We start from the raw sequence: 25204 nt of genomic DNA on the forward strand, positions 1-25204 counted from the left end.
GGTTTGCTGGACTCTAACTCAATTCTACCTGGCTCCGAATCCCCACTTCTCTTCACCACTACATGCATATGCTCAACACCTGATGAGCTTTATTCCCTCAGAAAGCATTTGGATTATATTTCCTTAAAAAGGTTGCCTATTAGCCTAAATACCTAAATGTATATGATATATCATTTTCTTTCACTCTCATGTTGTTTTGCAAAGATCTACTGTCCATATGAAGGCCAAAATGCAGTTGGCATCTATTCTTCACTCTTTAGGAAGGTGAATGTCAAAAAGTTTTGAGAAAAAAAAAAAAAATGTAACTAACCCTGGACTGATGTAGGTAGCAGTTACAGATGATTGCAGTTAGTAGAGTAAGCTTTAAATGGGGCAAAGTTTGACATCAAGAATAATGAGCTGAACTGAAAAGGAAGAAAGCTGGGGCAGTGAAACAAGGATAGATTTCAGAGATAGGTAGCTCAGAGCTTCTGTCTTGCCTTCACCAGCTGTAAAAACACATGTTACTATGTCATTTCAATTATCAATTTCTTTGTATTCCAATGGGAATAATAATATCTGCTTCTTAACCATATTGTGTGAACTAGGGATAATATGCTTAGTAAATTTTCATTGAATTTGTCTGTGGTGGGACCTAGGTATCAGCATTAAAAAAAAAAAACACCTCACGTGGAATTCCAATTAATAAATGTTGAAGGAAATAGGGAAATAGAAACTCATTTCTGGACAGAGACCACAGCAATAATTGTTGTAGATAAGATCTACTGATGGATGTCAAAATAGTGAGTAAATGTTTGATGAGAAACAGGATTTGTGTGGTTTCAAAGTATCAAGATATTTATTAACTACTGAAGGAAAGATAACAACTTTACAGTGGAGAAACCCGTTAGATATGACTAACCAAGTTATCAAAGCTGGTATTACCAAAAATAATACATCAACATTATGAACTCCTTGATATGATGCATTGAGAAGGAAAGGTATATCACTTCTGTGGTATTCTTACAAAAATGCATCACTTTGTTCTGATCATGAGAAAAACATCAGACAAACTCAAATTAACTCCAAAATAATGGATTAGCACTCTTCAAAAGATCAAGGCTATGAAAGACAAGAAAAGGCTGAGGAAAAATCACAGATTGGACAAGGCTAAGAAGAAATACCAGTTCAATGCAGTCCTGAATTAAAAAAGGAAATTAGTGGAACAACTGGTAAAATTCTAATAGGACCTATAATTTATTTAATAATATTGTATCGTTAATGTTAGTTTCTTGATTCTGATAATTGTATAATGGTCATGTAAGGGGTTAATGTTATAGGAAGCAGGTGAGGGACATATGAGAACTCTCTGTATTATTTTTGCAACTTTTCCGTAAGTCAACAATTAATTCAAAACAAAAAGTTTAAAAAATATGTCTCCAGTGATTCTAATGCATAACCAAGAATGAGAATCTCTGGTTTAGAATGTAGTAAATTCTCAACAATTGATAGCTATTACCAAATCTGGCTAAATGTCATGCACGACCAATCTGTTTTAGTGCTCAGGAAGCATGGTTCATTTTTTATGTTTGCCTGACCTGGATTTGTCTTTCCAGATAGTGATAGTTGAATTTATTCAAATATAACATAGTCTTGAAAAATATAAGTATAGTCGAAGGGACTTTTTACATGATTCAACTTTAGAAATTGAATGTTTTTCCAGATAACAAGGGAACAATGAAACACTCCCAATTTCCCCGTCAAATTTTCCACATTAAGAATGTGAATGACCTTCACCTCTGTACAACCCTTGCTTTAAAGCCTGAGTTCTCTCATTCCTTGCTAATTTTGTGATTTTTGATGAATAGGATGGGCTGCCTCTTTAAGTTTCTCTCATAGGAAAAAAAAACCAACACAATAGTATCTGTTAGTCATTGGACATTTTCTAGGGTAGAACAATTATCTTAGTTTGATTAGCAAGCAAGGAAGGAAGAGGAGTTAAGGAGGGAAACTTCTGTTTATTCTCCAGGCCCAAATTTAGAAATTCAGATTACTTCTCTTAAACAGAAAATGTTAGGTAAAGCGTAAGTATTTTCTTCAGCGTGTGTCACCCGCAAGAGAGTTTGGGAAGGAAGAACAGAGTAGCTGTTTACCTGTTTGCAGAGTTTTAAAATAATTACTTGCATAGTCAAGACTGTTCAATTTACAAAATTAAATAATTTGGAATAATAATTTCACTCAAGTTTATAGAAGAGTTTAAAGCTCTTCTTCCAAAGAATCTTCAAATAAAAAACTGGTTGCTTATGCATTGAAGTGAAAATGGGAAATTTAAAATATTTTAATTGAAAATGCTTTATTTTTTTCCCCAAGTGACAAAGACTTAACCTGTAGAAGCAAGGGGCTCTAAAGCCAGTAGTTTTGAAGGTGATATTTTGAGGTTGCTCAATAGCTTCATATTCTTTTTCCTCATCTGCAAGTAGGGCTAATAATAGTAACTTCCTCATAGCATTCACATAAGGAGCAGTAAGATCATGTTTTTAAAAAAAGGCCTAGCGTAGTACCTGACACATGGTAAATATTAAATACATGTCACCAATTTTTTTTGTTTTTTGTTTTTTCCAAGAAGGATGACAAGAGAAGAAAAAGAAGGATGAGTTAAATAGAAAATCTGCACCTAGTTCTGGTGGAATCCCTAGATAGTGGCCTGCACCTACATCTCCCTATCATTTAGCCGGGACTTTTTGACTAGTTCTTGACATATATTGGGAGTTCGAGGATTATTATTGAATAAATTAATATAATCATGCTCTTGCAAATGCCCTCAATTCCTTTGGCCCTCTATTTCTCCTCCATCTTGAGCCAGCGATAATCCCTATTGACTTGAAACCACATACCTAGCTTTTCCTTGGATATCCTTGAGTATCTGCATATTGCTAGAGAAAGTGACATGACTGGGCTGACTGCTTTCATGTTAAATTAACGCATCTCAAATGGACCTTCAGTAGTACTCAGAATTTTTTTCCTCAGTAACTTTGCTTCCCAGCAAGATTTTAATTTCAAGCGTTCTCTCTTTTCACACCTCCCACCCTCTCATTCTTAGCTGAATACTTCACTTCATTTTTCATTCAGAAAATAGAAAACATAGAATGAAAACTCCATCTGCCCACAACTAAATCGAGAAACCTAAGTTCCTTTACCCCCAACTCTGTTATGTTCCCACCTGTTACTATGGCGGCCTGTATTTCCACTGAGGCTTCGAATCCTATCCACTGACTCCCAGTCACCTTTACTGATACACATCCAATTTCCTACATCCTCAATCTCTCCCCTTTACCTTCATTATTTCCACGCACATGTAAACATGTCCCATTACTTTCCATCTTAAAATCTAACCTTCCATGGATTTGACATCTCCTTCAGCTATTGTGTCATTCTTCATTTGTCTTCAGAGCCCAACTTTGTGAATGATCAAGTTTTATTTTCTATCTCTGCTTCTTTGCCTTCTGCTTGTTCTTCATCCCACTCTAATCTGATTGCACCTTCACCATTCCAGTGGAGGTGGTAGGTTTATAGTTTGGTGGGTTCGGTGTAGTTCAAAAAGATATATTAGGAAAGCCATTTGGGGGGCACCTGGGTGGCTCATTTGGTTAAGCGTCTGACTTTGGCTCAGGTCATGATCCCAGGGTCCTGGGATCAAGCCCCACATCGGGCTTCCTGCTCAGCAGGGAGTCAGCTTCTCCCTCTGCCTCTCTCCACCCACCCCCCGCTTATGCTCTCTCTCTCTCACTCACTCTCTTTCCCTCAAATAAATAAAATCTTAAAAAAAATAAAAATAAAAAAGGAAAGCCATTTGGCCTTAAATCCAAGCCATAGTCTCTAGTTTAGATCCATCAGTAAATGATAATTTGATTTCTAGTTCAGAATCCCATTCAGCACTTGGGAAAGGAAGAAAGGAAGATCATTTTATTGAACCCTTAAAACTGCAACATCTTTACAGGTTGGCTAGGAACACTGAAAAATAGACAAGGGCTAGAAATTGGGACTCAAAATAATATGGAGATAAGATTTTCTAAATGACTGGTTATTTGGCTTTGATAAGGAGGGATCATGTTGATTTTGACCTTGGTGAATCACAGTGGCTAAATATGGCTGATGTCTCAGAAGCAAGGATAATTTTGGTTAGATGTGGGCCTTGGTAAGCACAGGCTTTATGGACAGGCTGGGACAGCAGATGCTGACCTGAGCCTGGCAGGTGCGGCTGCCACCTAAACGGCATAGTCAATGCCTGGATTAGATTATCTGGAAAATCACCCTTTTCATCCTAATTAAGATTTGCCTCAAAATAAGCAGAGCTTTAACATATGGAGTGAAAGTAATTGGAGTTGAGGAACTCAAGAAATTGACAGAGAATGTGTCAGATGGCAGACAAAAATGGAGAATAGGACCCTGAGTCGAAATAGCAGTTCATAAATTTGGTTGGGATTTTCCATAGAAGATCAAGGAATGTTTTGTATAATTTTCAATTATTTCCATGAAAAATAACAAGAATATTTTAAAACAATTTTGGTGTTGAGAGTGTGCTAGATATTTGGAAAATTTACTCAAATGAATTACATGAAGCATCCTAATCTTAACGGGTACTGTTGGCTCATCCTGCAGCTCTTATCTTGAATACAGTCACTTCTCACCATCTCCACTGTTTCAACCACAATCCCAGGCATCCTCATCTTTTACCCTACTGCTGCAGTAGCCTCCTGGTCTCCCTCATATGCTTGTCCCCCTAGAGTCTATTCCTCTGCACAACAGCCAGAATGACCTTTTACAAATGTAAATCAAATCATACCATCTCCGGCTTAAAATCCTACAGTGGTTCCATAGCAATTAAGTTCAAATCCGTATTACTTACCATGATTTGCAGGGACCCTGCGTAACCAGTCCCAATCATCTCTTGTCATCTTTCCTCCTGACGATTATGTGTCAGCTATGATCCCAGACCATTCTCTTATCAGAGATTTTCCATGTTTTATTCCTTCTGCCTTGGATCTTTCCTCCTGACGATTATGTGTCAGCTATGATCCCAGACCATTCTCTTATCAGAGATTTTCCATGTTTTATTCCTTCTGCCTTGGAATGCTTCCTCTTCCTTCTCCTCCCCTCTCCATCCTTCCAGATCTTAGTTCAAATGTCATCTTCTTTGAGAGGCATTTCCTGACCTCATTATCAAAAGCAGTACCTAACCTCAACCTCTCATCTTGTCACCTTCTTATGTATGACCTTGTGTTCTTAATTTCATAACCCTTATCACTCTCTGAAATCATCTTGTTTATGTATTTGTTTATTGTCTGTCTTGTCTCACTAGAATGCAAGCTGTATGAGGACAGGGACTTTGGTTCATGCTTGTGCCCCTGATATCTAAAACCATGCCTGACAGACAATGACTCTTCGTTGTGCTGGTGATGAAGCTACTCACCTCTCAACATCAAACTCATCTTTCCATATTCTGCTTTGTCCAGCTGGGGCTGGGACCCTGCAAATCCCATTTCTCCCTTAGAGTTGGGTCTGCCAGTTATGCCTTAGGCTCTGCCAACTGGGGGCAATGGAGGAAAATTGCAAGGAGTGGGGAAGGAAAAGACCTACCTCTTCCTCCTTGTTTTTCTGGTGCTCCTGTCAGCAGCACTGCAGTAGCATTGCTTTGGCGGGGACGGTTGATTCATGACAATTGGCTCCAGTTTGCAGATTTCACACAGCCTGAACCAGGCCCAGCATCTTCTCTCAGATATACCAATATCGTCCTGCAGTACCCTTCTCAAAAGACTGAGTCCCAGCTTTACGGGGTCCTTGTTCTAGACCTGTCAGCCAGCACCATCCAATAGAAAGAAAATGCAAGTCACATATAAAATTTTAAGTTCAAGTGGTTACATCAAAAAAGCAAAAAAAAAAAAAAAAGTAAAATAAACATGTTACTTAACCCAGTGTACCCCTAAATATTGTCATCTCAACACATAATCAATACAAAAATTATTAATGGGATATTTTACCTTCCTTTTTTCATACTTAGTCTTTGAAATCTGGTGTGTATTTTATACTTTTGGTGCACCTCAATTTGGACCAGGGGCATTTTAAGTTGCTCAAAACCAAATATGGCTGGTGGCTACCATGTTTGACCATGCGGCTCAACGCAGTTTAACATTCCTAACATCTCCCCTCATTTTCCAGGCCTAGAGGAGGGCTTAACTACCTGTGATGCCTCCACGTTTTTGGTTTTGTAATACCTAATTGATCATTATTTGTATAAATTCCTTTTGTTGAAATAACTGGCCTGCTTTCTATTCCTTAACTGGATCCTACCCAATTCTTTTGTCCAATAAATGAATGATGCTGTTGGAAAAATAAGATCATTATATCTTAAAATGCTATACAGATGATACAGTTCAATCATCCATTTGGGACACGGTAAAAGAACTGAGTACTACTGAAAAATCAGAGCATGGCAGAGCGGATATGTAATCTGAGATCTGCTCATACAGGAGCTGGGGACATTTTGTCTTTCCTTTGGACTGTGGAACAGTACAATTTTGTCACCTTCCCTCTCTGCTCCCCATTATGCCTCCCATCACAAAGAGAGATGTGACTATTATCTGATGGATTTTGGCCAAGGTTTTTTATAAAACCATGAGATGGGTTTTGGAATTGTCTAGCACAAAGACAAAATGAGGTATATAATACCTTTGCCTCTCACAATTTAGGTGAATTTAAAAATGTTACCTTTTGTAGGCTTTATTGTCAGCTACATCTGTGTAAAGCTTAGACAATTTAGATTAAAAAACAAACACACAGATAAACAAAAAACCTAACCATTTGCTTGATTATAGAAGCCTGGAAACCAATTTAATTCTATTCAACTTTTTAACGGAATTCTGCCAAATTGTTTGCGTGTGTGTGTGCAAATACTGCTTGGGTGGTCAGTGTATTTTATGTTAGGAGTTATGTATTGGGGACGAAAGGGCTCTTCTAGATCCTGTTATAGATGCTATGAATTTCATTCTCTATTGTCTTATTATTTCCCTTACCCTCTCTTAACCTTTTTGTTCTTTGCCCTCTTTTTTTCTTCTGTCACGCCCTCGTATTCTCCTGCTGCCTTTTCTCCACTTGGAATCATTATTCTTTTGTTGCTAAAGGATATACTTCCCTTTAGGACTTGAAGAACATGCCTAAGCCAACACAGATGGAGGAAAAGTCTTTCTTTTTTGGCCACTTTTCCTACCCCCCACCTTCTTGCATCTGATCTCTCATCTTTCTCTTAGACCTGCTTCAATTTATATTTCTCATTATAACTTTCTGTAACTTTCCATCCCTTTTGCCATTCTCCAGTCTTTCCCCTCCCACTAATATAAATTTTCAGCACTTAAATCAAGACTTTTCTCTTCAAGGCAGTATGTGAACTTTAGTTAATCCTCGGTGTATGCTCTTTTATTACCACTGCCATATAAGGCAGGAAGGAGATTGAGACTTTCCCAGCTCCCAGAGGGGTCAATTTGGTGTCTGAACTAGAAGTCTGATAGGCCTTATGCTTAGTTCTTTATTAAGACCAGGAGATAAAGGCTCTGTCTCTCTCACATAATAGTTCCCTGGATTTATACAGTGCCCTTTTCCTGAAGATCCGAAAGCATCTGAACGCAATTTGCCAACCGCCTCAGAGACCAAGGAAATAAATGTTTACCCATATCTGTTTGCTAAACAGAATCAGAATATGTCAAATAGGGTTTAGTCAGTGGGACCAAAGCGAATGTTAAGTCTCCCTCTTCCTGTCTTTCATTTTATTTGGACCTTGCAGGGAATATGTGTTTTTAAGAGAACTCCGCATTTGTACTTACTGCAGGCAGATGCTTGTTTCCTTGGTATGCAAATCAGTAGCTCTGGGAGATACAAATCTCACAGGCTGAAAGGATTTTCTGTGGGCCAAAGGGCATATACAAATTAATTGCAAAGCTGCCCTATGACACTGTTGCGAAGTAGGTTAGCAACTTGCCCGAAGTCACATTGCTTCTGAACCCCGGGCCTGAGAGAAGCGTATCCTCTCTGGAAGCCTTCCCATCGCTCCACACTTGGCTGTCTGATTTCTCCTAACCCGTGAGTCATCCCCACGGACGTGCTCCCAGAATGGTTTCAGCTGCGACTGGCAGCCGTTAATTGTCCTGAAAGGGATGCAGTCTCTTACCCACTGCCGACTCCGCTCCAGAGCCGGGCTGGCCGTTCCGTGTGTCACTGGGGAGGGAAGTTTCGGTTTCCTCTGACCTGAGGGCACCCAGGGAACTGTCTGCAGCGAAAGCCGTGAAAGTTCAGCCTCCTTAATGAGGTTACGCGCCCAAGGCGCATGCGCGTTGCGTCGGAGACCTGCGAGTGGCAGAGTGAGCGATGAGGCTTGTCTCCCTCCCGGGCTCTACATAACCCACGGCCTCTGTGGGACCTTCCCGTGGCTGCTGTAATAAGGCATCCCAAACTTGATGGCTTCAAATAGGAGAAATGCATTCTCTCACAGTTCTGCAGGTCGGAAGTCCCAAGTCGGGATCACGGGGCTGAAAGCAAGATGTCGGCAGGGCGGGCTCCCTTTGCAGGCCCTAGGGGAGCCGCTGTTCCTTGCCTCTTCCAGCGTCTCGAGACGAGACGCAGGGGTTCGTTGGCTCGTGGCCTCATCCCCGCTTCCTCTGCCTCTGGGGCCACTTCACCTTCCCCTCTTCTGTATCAAGTCTCTTGCCGCCTTTCTCTACAAAGACGTTTGTGATTGCAGTTAGGACCTGCCCTGCTAACCCAGGAACATCTTCCCTTCTCAGGATCTTTCGCTTAATCAATCTGCGAAGATGCTTTTTCCACATAAGGTCACATTCACATGGGCCCTTAATATTCTAACAAGGTAGGGGGCTAGGTCAAGGTAGGTGTTTAATTTCTAACCGCTCTAAAAATAGCGTTTCGTTTTGTTTTAACAAAGTTTTACCTCAAAAATTTAAGCCAGTTTCTTTCTTTAGGGATGTGATGCCAATGAATACTGGTCAGAGAAACTTAAAATCCTCCTGGTGTTTATTGTACAGTTCTGATGTAATGGTTGGAGAGTTTTCTGGTTTGCTCATCTGTTTGCCAGACTATAGCCAAGGGTTGTAATGTAGAATATTGTTTCTCCCAGACTCAAACCTATTAACATGCATTTACTGGATTAGTACTTTTGATCATTCAGAGAAAGGGCCGTATGAAAATAAAGTTCTTTGAGTATTATGCAGGTTAGTTTGTTATGTGGGGTTTGGGGAAGATTTTTCTTTATGAACAACTCCCTTTGTCTCTTCTCCCTTCTTGTTCTGTAACTGATATTTTTAGTACCCCATGGCATTTATACCTTATCAGAAGTCTGCGTTACTTTTATTTCCTTAAAGGAGACTATCAGGGTGGTATGTTTGTTTTATTTTTGATTTTGTTTATATTTTTAAAAATTAATTTATTTGAAATTGAAACATAGTTGGTATACAATATAATATTAGTGGTAAGTATACAACATAGTGATTCAACAGTCCCGTACATTATGCAGTGCTCACCAAGGTAAGTCTAGTTACCCTCTGTCATCATACAAAGGTATTACAATATTGTTGACTATATTTCCTATGCTGTGCTTTACATCCCTGTGACTTATTTCTTTCATAGCTGGAAGTTTGTGCTTCTTAATCTCTTTAAGCTATTTTGCCCACCTCCCAGTCCCTCCCCTCTGGCAACCATCATGGTTCTCTGTATTTATGACTGTTTCTGATTTGTTTGTTCTTTCGTGTTGTTTTTTAGATTCCACATATAAGTGAAATCATATATTTGTTTTTCTCCGACTCATTTCACTTAGCATAATAAAGGTGGTATGTTTAGATTTTCACTGTTATTCCTCTTTGTTTGCTCAAGGCACAAAGTACTTTTTTCCTATGTTTTTTGTTGTTGTTTGTTTCATAGTTGATGTAGTAAAAAGGAGACTGGATAATGCTTGGGACATTTTGAAATTTGCTTACATTTATCTTTGGGTGAGAAGTCTCTTAGTAGGGAACCATACTTTCCATATAGATTTCATGCAAATGTGAGAAAAATTTAAATTTATTCTCAGATTTTGGAGGAAAAAACCCTAAAGGCTTATGATTAGCCTTGAAGTTTGTCTGAATTATAGGTCCAAAGAACTTATATATGAAATAAGAATTATAGAAACTTTTTGTTTTGAGCAGAAATAGCAACACTAAATTCAGAAACACATCACATCAGATTCACTGAGGCATGTATGGCTGGCTTATAAACTATTAGTAACTTATATGGGGAATAATAATAATCGCAAATCTCAGTTCTTTTTTTTTTTCTTTTTAAGATTTCTTTATGTATTTTGAGAGAGAAAGAGAGCACACACTCATGGGCCTGGGGGGCGGGGAGGGGCAGAGGGAGATGGAGAGAGAATCCTCTAGGGGCCTCCCTGCCATCGAGGAGCCCGACTCAGGCCTTGATCCCAGGACCCTGAGATTATGACCTGAGCCAAAATCAAGAGTCAGCCACCCAACCTACTGAGCCACCCAGGTGCCCCTCAGTTATTAGTATTCTTATCTTTTCAGATATTTTTCATTCAGCTTCCTAGGTGTAGTGTTGAACATTCCATTTTCCTAAACCAATGAAAAGATACCTACGAATTGGATAAAAAATTTTGTTTCTTCTACCAGTATTCTTAGCCCATCAATAGAAATAACTAGATGTAGCCCACACAGCTGCCTTGGGTGACTTCATAGGATGTGTGACCACCATTAGTGCTTAGGTTCCATAGATCATGTAGAAAAAAAAGAGAGACAGGGTATAAGGAACCTGGAGGGCAATTTCTTCCTTTTTAAATTCCCACACCTACATATCGAGTCCTGTTACAGCTTTTTTCTCCTTGATACCATTCCAATTTATCCAGGTCTTTCCACATCATTACTGCTTTCTTGAGTTAGGCCATCACTGCCTCTTACCTAGGTTATCAGAACAATCTCCAAACCATCTCAAGTCTTATCTTTTTCTACACTAATAGCCTATATGGTCTTTCTAAAATCCAAACTACGTGATGAAAACTTTTCAGTGTAACCCACAGTCCTTAGGATAAAATCCGACTCCTTCACTTGCCCTATCAGAATTTTCATAATCCTGTTTATCTTTTCAGACTCCTCTCCTATCTCTTCTCTATCACAGTATTACAAGAGAATTGATATGTTTGTAAATCTCTTCAAAATATGCTTTTCCTTTCTTTTGCAGATGCTGTTCCCTCAGATAGGAAAATCTCTCTGTCCTCTGATTTCTTTTCCCCGTGGCTCCACCACCCTCCTTTGCTTAATTAACTCAGTTTAGCAATGACCTTCACCGGGAAGTCCTTACTAAAACCCCCTTCCCCAGATTAGATTATTTTATCTCTCCACCTGCCTCTTCAATTTAGCTCTTATCACACCTTGATTTTGTCTTTGGTTTCTTTAATTTACCTGCTAAAGCTTCAGGGCAAGGAATGCATTTCGTTAACCATTGTGTTCATATAATAGGCACACAATAAACATTTATTGACTGAATGAAGAACCCTCCTCAAATAGGTTTGTCAGGAAAATGAAAACAGACAAGATGCTGAGTGGAAGTGTCAGCAGTTACATATTTGCTATCACTGGGAGGAACTTTAATTGTCTTTGTTCTGCTTTCTTCTCCAAAGAAGCAAAAGTGCTAACAGCTGAACGTTGCAGAACAAAGCTTCTTGTTTTCTTAAAACTTATTTATCATCTAGCACTCTAGAGATGATATGGTATGACCATAAACTCTTCCTCCAGCTTTACCTTATTTAACTACAGTGATTTTTTTGAAGTATTTCGTGTGTTCTTGTTTTTTCCTGTAAGAATTTTTTGAAGGAACCTTGACTTTCATCAGAGAAAAAATAGACTATAGTTTAATTTTTGGAATGTTGTCTTTCATGATTGTGACCATGATTATGAAATGCAGTTGCCCAGAGAGGAGGCAGCAACCAGACAATGTACTGAAGGGATGTGATACTTTTTCAGTGGTATAGGGAATTGTCAAATACTTAATAAATGTAGTTGAATTTGACCTTACTTAACTTTTTATAGTTGCACCTTTTAATTGGGCAGTAGACGTTTTCTGACTTGCCTAATTCCACAGGCCTTAAGCCAAAATGAAGAAAGTTAAGTATTTAATAAAACATGGCTTTCCTTAAAAGGTTTGTTTTTACTGTTTCATACAACTTAAAATGCAACTTAGAATGAACCCTCTAGTTACTGAATTGTTTCTGAAGGTCTAGTAAAACAGTAATTAGCAGGAAGACAGAGGAATAGATGCTCAACCTTCTGTCCACTCCACCCTGTGGATCTATTGGACATTTCTTAATGAAACTCATTATGTAGAATATCGAGCTTGCTTTTTCTCCCCCCCTCCGATTCCTTCCTTTCTTTTGTTCTTTTGTTCTTTCGTCATTTACCCAGCGTATGTGTCATTCAGTCCTACTTCCAGAGATGAAGACCTGTGAACCATTAAGGAACTTAGCATTTATGTGGAAAGAAGAAAGTGAACCACTATTATGAAGCAGTTTGATAAATGCAGGGTTAGTGCTATGCATATTGGAAGAGTCATCTACTCAGTCTGGGCTCAGTGGTGTGATGAGAAGGAAGAATGAAGATTAGGAAAGGCTATTTGGAGAAAGGGGGGTATGAGCTGATAGTTGGGAATATAGGTAATATGTAGGAAATAATATCAAAGTAGAAAAGAAGAACAAAGAGAAGGGGGCAAAGACAGGGTACAAATGTGAGGAAAGAGAAGATAATACTCAGGCACCTGCAAATAGTTAGGTATCTCTGGAATTAGAGCTTGCATGAGAATTAAGCAGGGGTCAATGGGGCTGTGGCAGACAGGACCCAGAGTTGGAGAAATGGGAAGGGCCAGATGTAGAAGGGTTTTGTACAGGTCAAAATATATTTTTGAACACTGAGGTGCATTACTAGGCATTGGCAATACACAAATAAATTAGGAAAAGTCCCTGCAATAAATGAATCCCAAATTTTGTAGAATAGGAAGACATGACAGCAAATATTTGCAATAAATTCAATACCAACAAGTATTTGGATGTTATTCAAATGACTGGGAGCATGTGGAGAGTTTTAAGTGTCAGCAGAATGTGATTACATTGCATTTGTGTTTTTTGGCATTGTACAGAATGAAATGGAAGGTTGTGAAGCCAGAGATTAAGACATCACTTAGGAGATTCTACTGCACTGATCTAGGGGAGATTCGAAGAAACCGTCAGTGGGGATGGGCAAGTTGTGTTGCATTCAAGAGATAGAATTGATAGGAGTACTTGAGGATTATTTGACTCTTATGGGAGAAGGGAATGTTGCAGAAGAAGGTGACTTCCAGATTTCTGACTTAGGAAATGGAGCAAGGAAGTTTTCTGTTCCTTTTCCTCTGTTGGAAGTATTGCTTTTGCAGAGGCACGCTGGGAAGGACGCTTCCACCTCTCTCCCTGTCTCTCTCCTTTGAGGAGGAGGATTGGTTATTCAGCTTGGTCAGAGTTTGATACTCACGTATAATGATTTATGAGAGGGTGCGGCTATTGTCCTCAAAATGAAGAATCAGGCAGGAGACCTCCCCTTCCTTGTTGGCTCTTCTGGGGAAGGCTTCTCCTCTGTTATCTTGTCTTCATCTGGGTTGTGAAGCTGCCCTTGATGCTGACTGGGAAGTTGATTCAGGCTCTGCCCTGTAGATATATTACCTGTTGCCCAAACACTTGACTTAGAGCAAAGAAAAATAAAAAAGTAAGAGTTCTCTTGGTAAATCTCCAGTACTGTGCCCCAAAGCTTACTTTTTGTTTTTCTTCATCAATCATTAATAACGGGGATGTTTCGGCCCCCATTCACCACTGATCTTTGCATGTATGCTCTAAGGGCCAGAAACTTGGAGCAGAGACTTAGGTTGCAGCCTCTGTTGAGTGACTGAGTGCCATTCGGCAACATAAGGGGACACAGAGTTGACTGTTTTATCCCTCTAAGTCTTTTATTCAGCCCCCCTTTCCTTTCTCAGGTGATGGGGTAGCATCTGCCTTCGCTCAGGCTCTGGAGCTTGATCATCTTCTGTAATTTTTTGCTCTCTCATCACCAAGTTGCAGCGATTTCATCCTTGAAATGACACTTGAATCCATCACTTCCTTTCTATTTCAGTCATCACAATTCTGGTTCAGGCTCCCATTATCTCTGACTTAGATGACTGCAGAAGCTTTTTAACCAGTCTTTCTCTCTCCAGTCTCTTCTCACTGCTTTTGGAGTTTTCTCAAGTGTATGAGTATCTGATCATATCACCGTCCTGCTTAAATACTTCAAACTTGTTATTGCTTATAAGAACCACCTGCCATGGTGTGGTGCCAGACTACACATGGGGTGGTGCAAAGGAACTGGTTTGGCTGGTGGAAGGTTTGGGTTCACTTCTGGCCAGGTCTGGTTATCCTTATGACCTTCCAAGTTTCTCTAGTACTTCTTGTTTCTTCATCTATAAAACAGGAGGGTAGAAGTAGATGTTCTCACAGGCCCTCTCCAGTTGTACATTTCTCAGTTGGCCACATTGCTACTTTTCTAGCCTCCCTAGTTTGCCAATAAGTCTTGACTTACAACAGGATAACTGTGGTACCTTAAACACACTCTGTGCTCTCTTGTGTGTCATGGCTTCACAATCAACACATTTGTTTAACAAGTGCTTCCTTTCTTACCCATCACTGATGTCCCCTGTTGAAATCTCACTCATCTCTCAAGGCCCACATCAGATTCAACTTTCTTCACCAGTCCTCTCATGATCTCTTCCGTTGGAATTAATCATTCCTTTGTAGATGTTGTCAGAACATTTTGTTTATAAAGCACTGGTGGTTTTCTGCAATTGTCCAAGTATCTATTTCTTTCTCCCCAGTATACTTTAAAATTCTTGTTGGGGAGGATGCAGTGTATTCTTATTTATATGTCTCCATCTTAACACTTTACGCCTGGCAGGATCTCAGTTGATAAATGTTGCTTAACTGAATGGACGTAATAAACATGCTCTTCATTAAGGAGTGTTGTTTTTCAGTGTGGTCATTTTGGGGGTCCTCATTCATCAGACTTGACTGATGGATTTCTATATGAATTTTGGAAGTTTTCAAAAATCACATTCGGCATCAAGGGACAAGTATTTGGAGAGTGAATATATTCTAATCTTTAAATTAAATTCCAGAATAAAATATCAAAAAGGTCTAGCACAATGGAAGAATGCTTGGATTGAGTGTAGCCTCTTAGACTAACACTAATGGATTAATACCCTCTTGGTTGCATGGTCTTTCCTCTGTTTTATGGAATTACTAACAATATATTTATTAGTACTTTATAACCCTTCAAAGATGACTGAATAACTTTCTCGTATTTTTGTTTCTGTTTTTTTTTTAAACCTTTTCGCTGAAATGACTTATTCTCGTGTAGATTAAAAATTGCTTGGTCCTTATACTCTGCATAAACTCTTAATTTAATGGTAAAGATTCTGACCATGTTGATGATTCTTTACCCTAAATACTCATCAACTTGGAGTTAGAATACAAAGCTTTAATTGTCTTTGTAAGCAGAGAGGAGTGATTAACTGCTGCCTATTCAAAAAGTCTGTTAATGGAAAGAAAAAGAAACCAGCCTAGTGTGGGATTGTGTCCTCCTTTTCTCAACCAGAAATGCTCATCGGGCACGTGTCTGTTTTAGGATTTTCAGATGTGGAGATAAAAACTGCAGCTAATTTTATCTTTAGAATGGAATAAACACTTGGGCCTTTCTCTGAGTTTCAGCAGAGAAGTTCAGTGTCATTGATGATGCTTGCCATCTGAAATTGTACTTTCGCAATCAGAGTAATTTTCCATTTAGGAGCGTCCTGCAGCAGCTGAATGCTGGCGGAACACTCTAGTCCCCTGTGCTTGATAACTTCGTGGCCTTTGTAGCACTGGGGGTGAGGAAGAGGATAGAGAAAATCTTCTTATATCTTAGTAACTAATTGATTTAGTAGGATTCATGCCATTCAACAGACATCCTTATTACTTGTGTTGTCTTGTCCTAAATCCATCTCAGACCACTGTGACATGGAAATGCAATTTCTTGCTGGAGCTACTTAAGTAATCCCACAGTGTCTAATAATGTCCACTGTTCAGTCTGTTTTCCCAGCATGCTACATCTTCAGTTTTGTGACCTGATTTGAGTGAATGACATGCATTTTGGGGGAAGAAGGGCTGATGTGTGGATGATTTAAAAAAAAAAGAAAAGAAAAGAAAGGAAAAAGAACTTTCAGAAAGATTTCATTTTAAAATGGGAGAAATGATGCAGTACCAAGATTTTGATATGCAAATGAGCCAAAATAAACCATGCTGTACAGTTTGACATGCACAATGTCATTTAATGAGGCATAGTTATCCAAGTTATTTGAACTGCTTAAAAATCATTGTTAGCATCTGGTGAGAGTCTGCCAAGTTTTACAGCTAATCTTCACACACACGGGGCTGCATATCGCTTACAAGACAGAATAGATACCCTTGCTCATTTTGCCGCATGAACTTCCTTCTCCCCTTTTCCCATAAATTTTAAACTAAATTCTCAGTGGTCACTCCCTGATTCAGGAAATAGTACTTTGTGCCAAGGCCCCTTCTACTTATGGTCCTGTAGTTAAGTATTGGGAAAAGGGTGTGTAAGTACCTGAGAAAGCTGGCTTGAGGTGGAACTAAGTAAATGGTGTGTAGGTGAGAAAAATAAAAAAGGGGATCAGATTTATCCAGTGAGATGAGGAGGGGTTACCAGGGCTTCTAGGCACAAATGTTCCCTGCATCATACATTAATTATCAGTGATACAAATAACTGTCCTGGCTACATTAGTGGGTAGGGTAAGATCTTGGAGGGTAGGGAGAGGATAAAATATTTAAGGTGGAAGGCTCATAGAGGAGGCTGCGTTTAATGATTTATTTACATGGAAAACACATTTCCAAGTTGATTTTTAATAGTCACATTTGGGGGAGTTGCCACATTAAATTAAAAATACAAATTTATCTGAGTAGCCTAATCTATATAAGAATCTTAGTTTCCTTTCCTATATAAATGTTGTCAAAATTTTTCACCGCATTGCCAAACCAATTTCCTCTTTCTTGGAGCATGTAAAAATGGTTTTCTAGTGGTTCCCATAAGTGGAGTTTGTTTGAAAACATCATTCTTTTGTCCTGTTGGCTGGCCTTAATTATTTTTAATTTTCCTCTGGGGGATCAGAAGATTTGGCTGCTTTTTCTCCTTGAGGGTAAAGCAGGAACTTCCAAATGCCCAGGAAAATAAATGTGTTGCTGACTAGGTGCCCAGTAGAATAATGTAGCTGAAATTATTGTTTTTTTATGATTATTAATACTGAATTATGCTGGTAAAATGGCCTAAGATCCTATGATGAGAAGAGCTGTATAAATATGAAATCACAGTGTTTAACAACAGTTGCATCCTCAAAGGATATTGGAAATCCACTTATCTAGATTTAAATATGAGAAAGAGCATGAAATGTGTTAGCTTTTGAGATAGGGATGTGGATAAATTTTCAGGTTCATATATAGTGATTATCTGAAGTCTATTCTGATTTATCCAGCTGGCTCTTCCCTACTGGATTGATAGTAGATTTTAATATACTGCATTTCTTTCATGTTTCAGCTACCATACGACTCTTGCCATTAGGTAGTATGACACAGGGTGTGCTCTGGTAACTGCTGACCTTCAATAATCAGGGAGCATCATCTTTGCTCTAACTAAATAGAATACAAGTGGCAGGCTTACTGTGCTGTCCTAGATTCGCTACATTTAAATCAGGAATTTTAAGACGTTTCATTAGGAAAGATTTCTTCCATCTTTCCTTTTTCTTAAAAACTGTTTAGGGTAAAAAGGTGTAGAATATTTATTTATCCAGGGCTAAGCCAGAGTCCCCACAGGGGAGGCCAGTGCTATGAAAGACCTGTAGCAGGGTGGGGGTCCATGCCTGAGGGTGTTTCTTTTTTATCGCATTCCTCTGGACTCTCAGTGACACTACCTTCTAATGGTTGTCACATCTGATCTCACATAGTGCTTCTTTCTTCATTCCCTAAACCATCACTTGAAATTGTGGGGACATAGGGAATTATGGAGTGCATGAGGCAAAGCAGAGAGGGAATAACTTAGGTGACTATTACCTTATTTCAGCTTTGCATCTATCTTTTCAAACTCAGTTGGTGACATAGGGACCCTAGAATGGGTACTTTGGGAGAAGGAGGCTTTAAAACTTTTCCACTATTTCTGAGGCATATTCATTTGGGGTTTGCTACTTTAAGACATACCCAGCTTAGCTATTCTCTCTATTAATTTTATAAAATTCTTTGGGGGTAGGGTTGTCAAATACAGCAAATAAACATACAATAAATAAAAATACTACATGGGACATACTTATACTAAAAAAAAATTCATAGTTTATCTAAAATCCAAATTTCATTGGCCATTCTATATTTTATCTAGCAATCCTATCTAGGAGACATTCTGGAGTTTACTACCATCCCCCAGTTTCCTCAGTTGATCTTGATGTGTTAACACTCAGAAAACATTTTAATAATCAAAGGAAACCAGATAGATCAGGGTAGGAGTCAGAATTCATTTGTGTCATTGGCTGTAGGCCTCTCGATATTCCTTCCTTCCAGAATTGATTTTGGTAAATATTTCATATACCCTATTGAACAGAACAGATGTACATAGTTGGGGTTTTCTTTAAAACTCCTGAAGGCTCCCCAGCTATCTCACTTTCTGTGGACAACGTTGGCACCACTTGAGAGAGAGGTGGAAACCAGGGAGGAGCCATCACTACGGCCTTCGCGATCTCAGCAGCCTAGAAGCCTTGCTGGCAGAAGTCAAAAAGGGTCAGAAGGCTAGGGACAGCCACTAATCCGCCGGCCACAGCGGCAGGGTTTAGGAGAATAGCTGTGCCATTGGGATAAGGCTGTTCCTCCGTAATGTCCATGTTTCCATTATTAGAAGTCTAGAACTCTTCAAACACCTGAAGAAGAGCTCATTCACCTGAATAAGAACCTACTCTTAAAGGAGGAGAGAGCTCATGACCCATTGAGGACTCATCTCACCATGCCCTTTACTCCTATTCAGGTCATTTACCCAGAGAAGCCCAGGAATGTCAGATCATTCCAGACTCATGCCCATTGCCTCACTTATTTCCTGAGCCTTGTTAACTTTTCTGGAACAAAAGTTTAATCAGCTAAAACATCCTTATGTCTTTAACCTCTTCTGTGTAAGTTCCTTTCATTTTTCTTGCCTAACTAAAGCATGGCTTTCCTCTGATGGCATTATTTCCCCTGGAGGCCCCTCAAATATGGCAGATTTCTCTCCTATATGCCTTGTAGAAAGAGACAAGAGGTGGGTTAGGCAGTTTGCTTGCTCCTTCTGATCACTTATAGATCATTCTTTCTATCCTCCTCTTCCTTAAAAATACTCAACTTTTACCCCCCTGTCATCAGAGTACAGTATCATCTGTACACCTTTTGTTTACAAGCCCATCCTCCCTTTGAGTAGCAGCTCTCACCTCTTGAAGATTTTAGTTTAGTGCTCCTTACACCAATGCCACTCTCGTCACATTCTTGGTGGTTTCAAATCCAGGTATATGAGCTCTCCAGTACTCTGTACTCTTGTTTCTTTGCCTCACTGGACCTCAGTCAACCACTCCTCTGGCTATAATCTGATCTTTTCATTACCCATGCACATCTGTTACCTCAATTTCAGACTTCCCATTAACTCTTTACCACCCCATCCCTGTCTCCCCAGTTTACTCCCTCAATTACCGGTTTCCCCATTATCTGAAAGTAGAGCATTCCTATGAAACCTTTCCTAAGCTAAATCCCATAAAACAGAGAAGCAGTTGCCATTCATTTATATGGAAACGTTTTTGAGTGTTGAAAGACTCAACAAAAAACCCCTCCCTGGCTTTTCTGAAACCTTAGGACACATCTTGCTAACAGATGCACAAAATAAATCGAAAAAGCACAGATGCTCACAGACACAGTTAAAAGCTATGGTGGCTCAAGGCTGAGATGCTGGGTGTAGCTCCTGGGAAAGGAGAGTGGGGGTGCCCCTCTCGCTGCTTGCTGTGTGTGCTGCCTCCATAACTGCTCACTGCAAAACCACAATTTCCGTTTTTCTTCATAAAAGCAAAAACCCTCTTGGATTTCTTTCAGGTAGTGATACAGGTACTAATGTTGGTCTTTCCTAAGAGTGATACGGAGTAACATGAACTTTAGGAAGGCAAGGGATACCTGCACCTCAACTGCAGCAATCTTTTAAACCTTCCCCCACCCCAATGTTCCTACTACCTTTTCACTATCCCTAAATCCCAAACCTCCTCTCCTCATCCCTTATCCAGTTTAAAATATATGGCCCATCATTATACTCATTCACTTGCATACTCTCAACTCCCTTGCCCACTTTCCCTTTGTTATACTGGGCTAAATCATACTCAGCTAAATCACAACCTTGGTTAAAACAAGCTTTCTGAGCACTTCTGTGATTGAATCCAGGTTGATACAAGTGGGACAAAATGCACAATCACTGATGACTGGTTTCACATGATCATTACTTTCAAGGCAGACCTTAATGCTACCAGCCATCCTACCAATCTACTCATTCTCCCAGGCTCCTAGCTTAGTGCTGTCTACTTCTTTCTCTCTTTCAGTCCTCCCAGTACCCTCCACCCTCTCTCTCACCTAACAACCCTGCTTTCTACTTCCCTGGTAACAGAAAAGCCATCAGAAGAAACTTCCACATGCTCTAATTGCCTGTTTTCATCTTAACCTGTATACTCTACCCTCTTTTCTTTGATTATAAATAAGCATGATATTCCTGGTGAAGGCCAAATATGCCTTGAATGATTAGACCCCATCCTGTCTTCCTTATTCAGAGACATTTTGACAACTCACCCTTTTTTTTGTAGCTCCCAGTCCCCCTCTGTTGGATTATTCTAATTAGCTTGTAGTTGTGTCGTTATTTTCCCAATATTTAAAAAAAAAAACCCTCATGACTTTAGTTTCTCCTCTGGATATTATCCCATTTTTCCTCCAGAGAGTTATCTCTGCCTACTGACTTGCTGTTTCTAATTACTCCTTTCTCTTCTTAACCTACTCAAATCATCTTTTAACTCCCACTGTACCACTGAAACTGGTCTTATCAGAGTCACCTGTGATTTCCTTATTGCTTAATCTAAAAATTAGATCTCACTTACTAGAGTTTTCAGAGGCATTTGACATAAATATCCTCTCTGTCCTTGAAATATTTTCTCCATTTGACTTCCAAGACACCTAGCTTTCCTTCTACTTTTCTAGGTACTGCATTACTACGTTCTTCATCTTTTTAATTTCTTTTTTTTTTAATAACAGCTCATTCTTCTTTTCTTTTTTTAAATTTAATTTTATTATGTTATGTTAGTCACCATGTATTACATCATTAGTTTTTGATGTAGTGTTCCATGATTCATTGTTTGTGTATAACACCCAGTGCTCCATTCAATACATGCCCTCTTTAATACCCATCACCAGGCTAATCCATCCCCTCACCCCCTCCCCTCTAGAACCCTCAGTTTGTTTCTCAGAGTCCATAGTCTCTCATGGTTCATCTCCCCCTCCGATTCCCCCCCCCTTCATTTTTCCCTTCCTACTATCTTCTCTCTCTCTCTTTTTTTAAACATATAATGCATTATTTGTTTCAGAGGTACAGGTCTGTAATTCAACAATCTTACACAATTCACGGAGCTCACCATAGCACATACCCTCCCCGATGTCTATCACCCAGCCACCCCATCCCTCTCAACCCCCACCACTCCAGCAACCCTCAGTTTGTTTCTTTAATTTCTACATGTTGGAATGCGCCAGGCCTTACTCCTTAACCTTTTTCTCTTTTCCATTCATTTTCTCCATTCCCCAGAGGATGTCATCCTGATTCATGATTTATTTTTTATTTTTTATTTTAATTTTTTAAAAAGATTTTATTTAGTTATCTGTCAGAGAGAGAGAGAGAGAAAGAGCAAGCGCACAAGCAGGGGGGAGCAGCAGGCAAAGGGAGAAGCAGGCTCCCCGCTGAGCAAGGAGCCCAATGTGGGACTCCATCCTAGGACCCTGGGATCATGACCTGAGCCAAAGGCAGACGCTTAACCGACTGCGCCACCCAGGCGTCCCTCATGATTCTTTTTTTTTTTTTTTTAAGATTTATTCATTTATCTCAGAGAGAAAGAGTGAGCGGGAGGAGGAGTGGAGGGGGAAGGAGAGAGAGAATCCTAAGTAGACTCCCCACCCAGCACAGAGCGTACATGGTGCTCAATACCGTGACCCTGAGATCACGGCCTGAGCTGAAATCAAAAAAAGTCAGTCCCAGACTGAGCCACTCAGGCACTCCACTGTCATGATTTTAAATATCATCTATATGTTTATGATGTCTATATTTATGTCTCCTGCCTGGACCCCTTCTCTGAACTTCAGTATTTAAATGCATCTGAATATATTCCATATACACAATGCTTACCTGATGTTCTATGGGGATGTCACTTAACATTTCCCAAATATATCTGCTGACATCCCCCACCTCCAAATCTGTTCTTACAGTTGTTTTCCTATCTTTTTTTAAATGGAACCTACCTACTACCTACTCATTCATTATACTCATTCACTTGCAGAATCATCTACCTACTTGTTCTGACCAAAATCTTTGTGTTATCCTTGACCTGTCTTATTTTCTGATATTCTACATAAGATTTGTCACAAATTCTATTGATTTTACCTTCAAAATATGTCCTAAAATTATCCCATTCTTACCACCCCTGCTACAATTCCTGAATCACATGCCTGAATTAATGCAGTAGACTCCTAACTGATTTTCTTGCACATGCTCTTGCCCTTTTTGTATTATTTTCAACCAAGGAGATAGAGGTGTTGCTAAGTATAACTTAGTTCATCACATTCTCTGCCCACATGGTTCTCCATCTTTTACCAGGCCCTATATTATTGTCTACGGTGCCTCTCTGCCTTTACTTTCTACCACTATTGTCCTCATTCATTCCAGTCTGACCACACAGGCTTCTTTGTTGTTGCTTGAAACACATAGACACAGCTCCACCTTGGGGCCTTTGAACTTGCTGTTCCTTTGTCTGGAATGGTCTTCTGACAAATATCCGCAGGGCTAGCTCTTTTGCTTCATTCAGGTTTTCACTCAAAAGTCGTCTTCTCAGTTGAGGGCTTATCTACCCACTTAATTTAAATTTCATATCCTTGCCTCTGTCCCAACACTTCTTTCCTTCTTTATCAAATTTATATCTTTTTAGACTACCTAATAATTCCATAAATTTCTTAGTTAACTTTGTTTACTGTCTGTCTTCTCTGCTAGAATCTAAGCTCAATACAGGCAAGAATGTTAGTCTGTTTTATCCTCTGCTACATATCCTCAATGTCTTGGCACATAGGAGGTGCTCAAATATTTATTGAATAAATGAGTGAAAATATGAACACTCATGGAAGATGTTCCTGAATCTGTGAAGCATATAAAATGAGCAACATTGTGGGTTTTATTCACTTTATTCTTTACTATTTTATGGATGCAAATATGCTTATTCAGAAGCCTTGGAAAACAGCCCTAGAGAAATGTGTGTATTAGGGATCATTGCCTAGGATATGAGATTATTTTAAGAGAATGAAGGTTGTTTTTGTGGAGCAAATAGCATTCCAGGGGCTAAAACTATTAGAAAGAAAAGCAGGCCATCCTAAATGTGGTAGAAAATTTAAATGAAGTGGAAGAGGAAGGGGGGAGGTTTGTGAATAAAATGACCCAACTTGCTTAGCTATAGTAAATCATCTTTCATATTGAAAGGGACCAAGAATCAGAAGATGCAAGCACTTGAGCAGAAATAAGGCTTGATTTCTCATTTTTCAAAAGGAGATATTAGTATCTGGCCTACCCTGACTTTTGTAGTGAGCTTCTGTTATTATCAAATGATATGGTTATAGAAATATACTGTAGCTTCTGAAATGCTACACAAATGCAAGGGATTATTTTAGGGTGCCACCATCCAAGAAATAATCCAGTAGGGAGTGTGAAGCAATCAACAGTCAACAGAATGAAAATCCCAATTTATCTAGAGGCTTATTGTTGGCTATTAGGGAGAGGTAGAATGTGGTTAAACCAGCGTGGTCTGATGGATTATTGTGGTCTACCGCCTGTAAGAGGTTAAGGCAACTGATTTGAAATCTAATGGAATTTCTGTGTGCAGTTTGGAGTGTGCTCCTAGTAACTCCTCTGGGCTATAATGTGATTTGAAGTGGAGGAGGGATTGAAGGCATAAAGCAGGTTTCAGGAATCTGTGTGCAAAGTAAACAGCATCTGGCCAATCACTTTGGTGGGTATGAATTCCAGAGAAGGGATCACCAGAGAGTTCATGATAAATGCCTTGGTAATGTTATGTGAAAGAAAAAAGATGGTAGGGCAACACGGAACAAAACAAAAGGTCGTGGGCTTAGAGGTTGAGCGGATCTTGGGTTTGGCTAATAGGAAAGAGAAATCCTGGTAAAGCCACAGAAGATGTGGCAAATCAAAATACTCTGATCTTACTACCTTTGTAGTTATGAGGTTTTTCCTCATTTCCTACCCTCCTGCAGCAATTTAAGCCTGTCTCCTCTTTTATAGTGGTCATAAAATTATTCAGCCTCCTTTTAAAATACAGCTCCTGCATTTGACTCTCTGATCTCCTGCAGCACTGAATTCCGCTGTGTGCAGAAGTATTTCATTTTATTGGTTTTTAAATTTTCTTGCTGCGCCATTCATATGAGTACTTATTCTCATATTGTGCAATGGCATTTTAAGCTTGGAATTGATAACTTTGTTCCCCCTGTACTTTTCCTAATCTTAAGTGGTACAATTAAGTTCCTTTCTAACTATGCTCATTGTCAGGCTGGAGAGACCAGGTTTTATAATCTTTCATTGCGTGTCAGTCCTGCCAGACACCTCACCTCCCTCACGGGCCTAATCTGGACCTTTCTGCTAAGCACACTGTGCCCTACCCTATAATTACCACCAGGCAGCAATTGTGAAATACTCTGAAAATTGTGAGGTCATTACCTGACAAAATCTTACATTTT

The 25204-nt window shown here is 39.5% G+C and overlaps 1 long non-coding RNA gene across 1 annotated transcript in view; it reads right to left on the bottom strand.

Moving 5' to 3' along the window:
• LOC118531394 (uncharacterized) overlaps nt 1-8655 on the bottom strand; it is a 75618-nt gene extending 66963 nt beyond the window's left edge. The window contains exons 1-2 of the long non-coding RNA XR_013446723.1: nt 8198-8655; nt 5617-5828 (exon numbers count right to left, since the gene is read on the bottom strand). This is a non-coding gene — a long non-coding RNA (uncharacterized LOC118531394). The remainder of the gene's footprint in view (nt 1-5616; nt 5829-8197) is intronic.
• Nucleotides 8656-25204: the final 16549 nt, after the last annotated feature.

This window comes from Halichoerus grypus, chromosome 4, assembly GCF_964656455.1.
Source record: "Halichoerus grypus chromosome 4, mHalGry1.hap1.1, whole genome shotgun sequence".
Classification (NCBI taxonomy): domain Eukaryota; kingdom Metazoa; phylum Chordata; class Mammalia; order Carnivora; family Phocidae; genus Halichoerus; species Halichoerus grypus.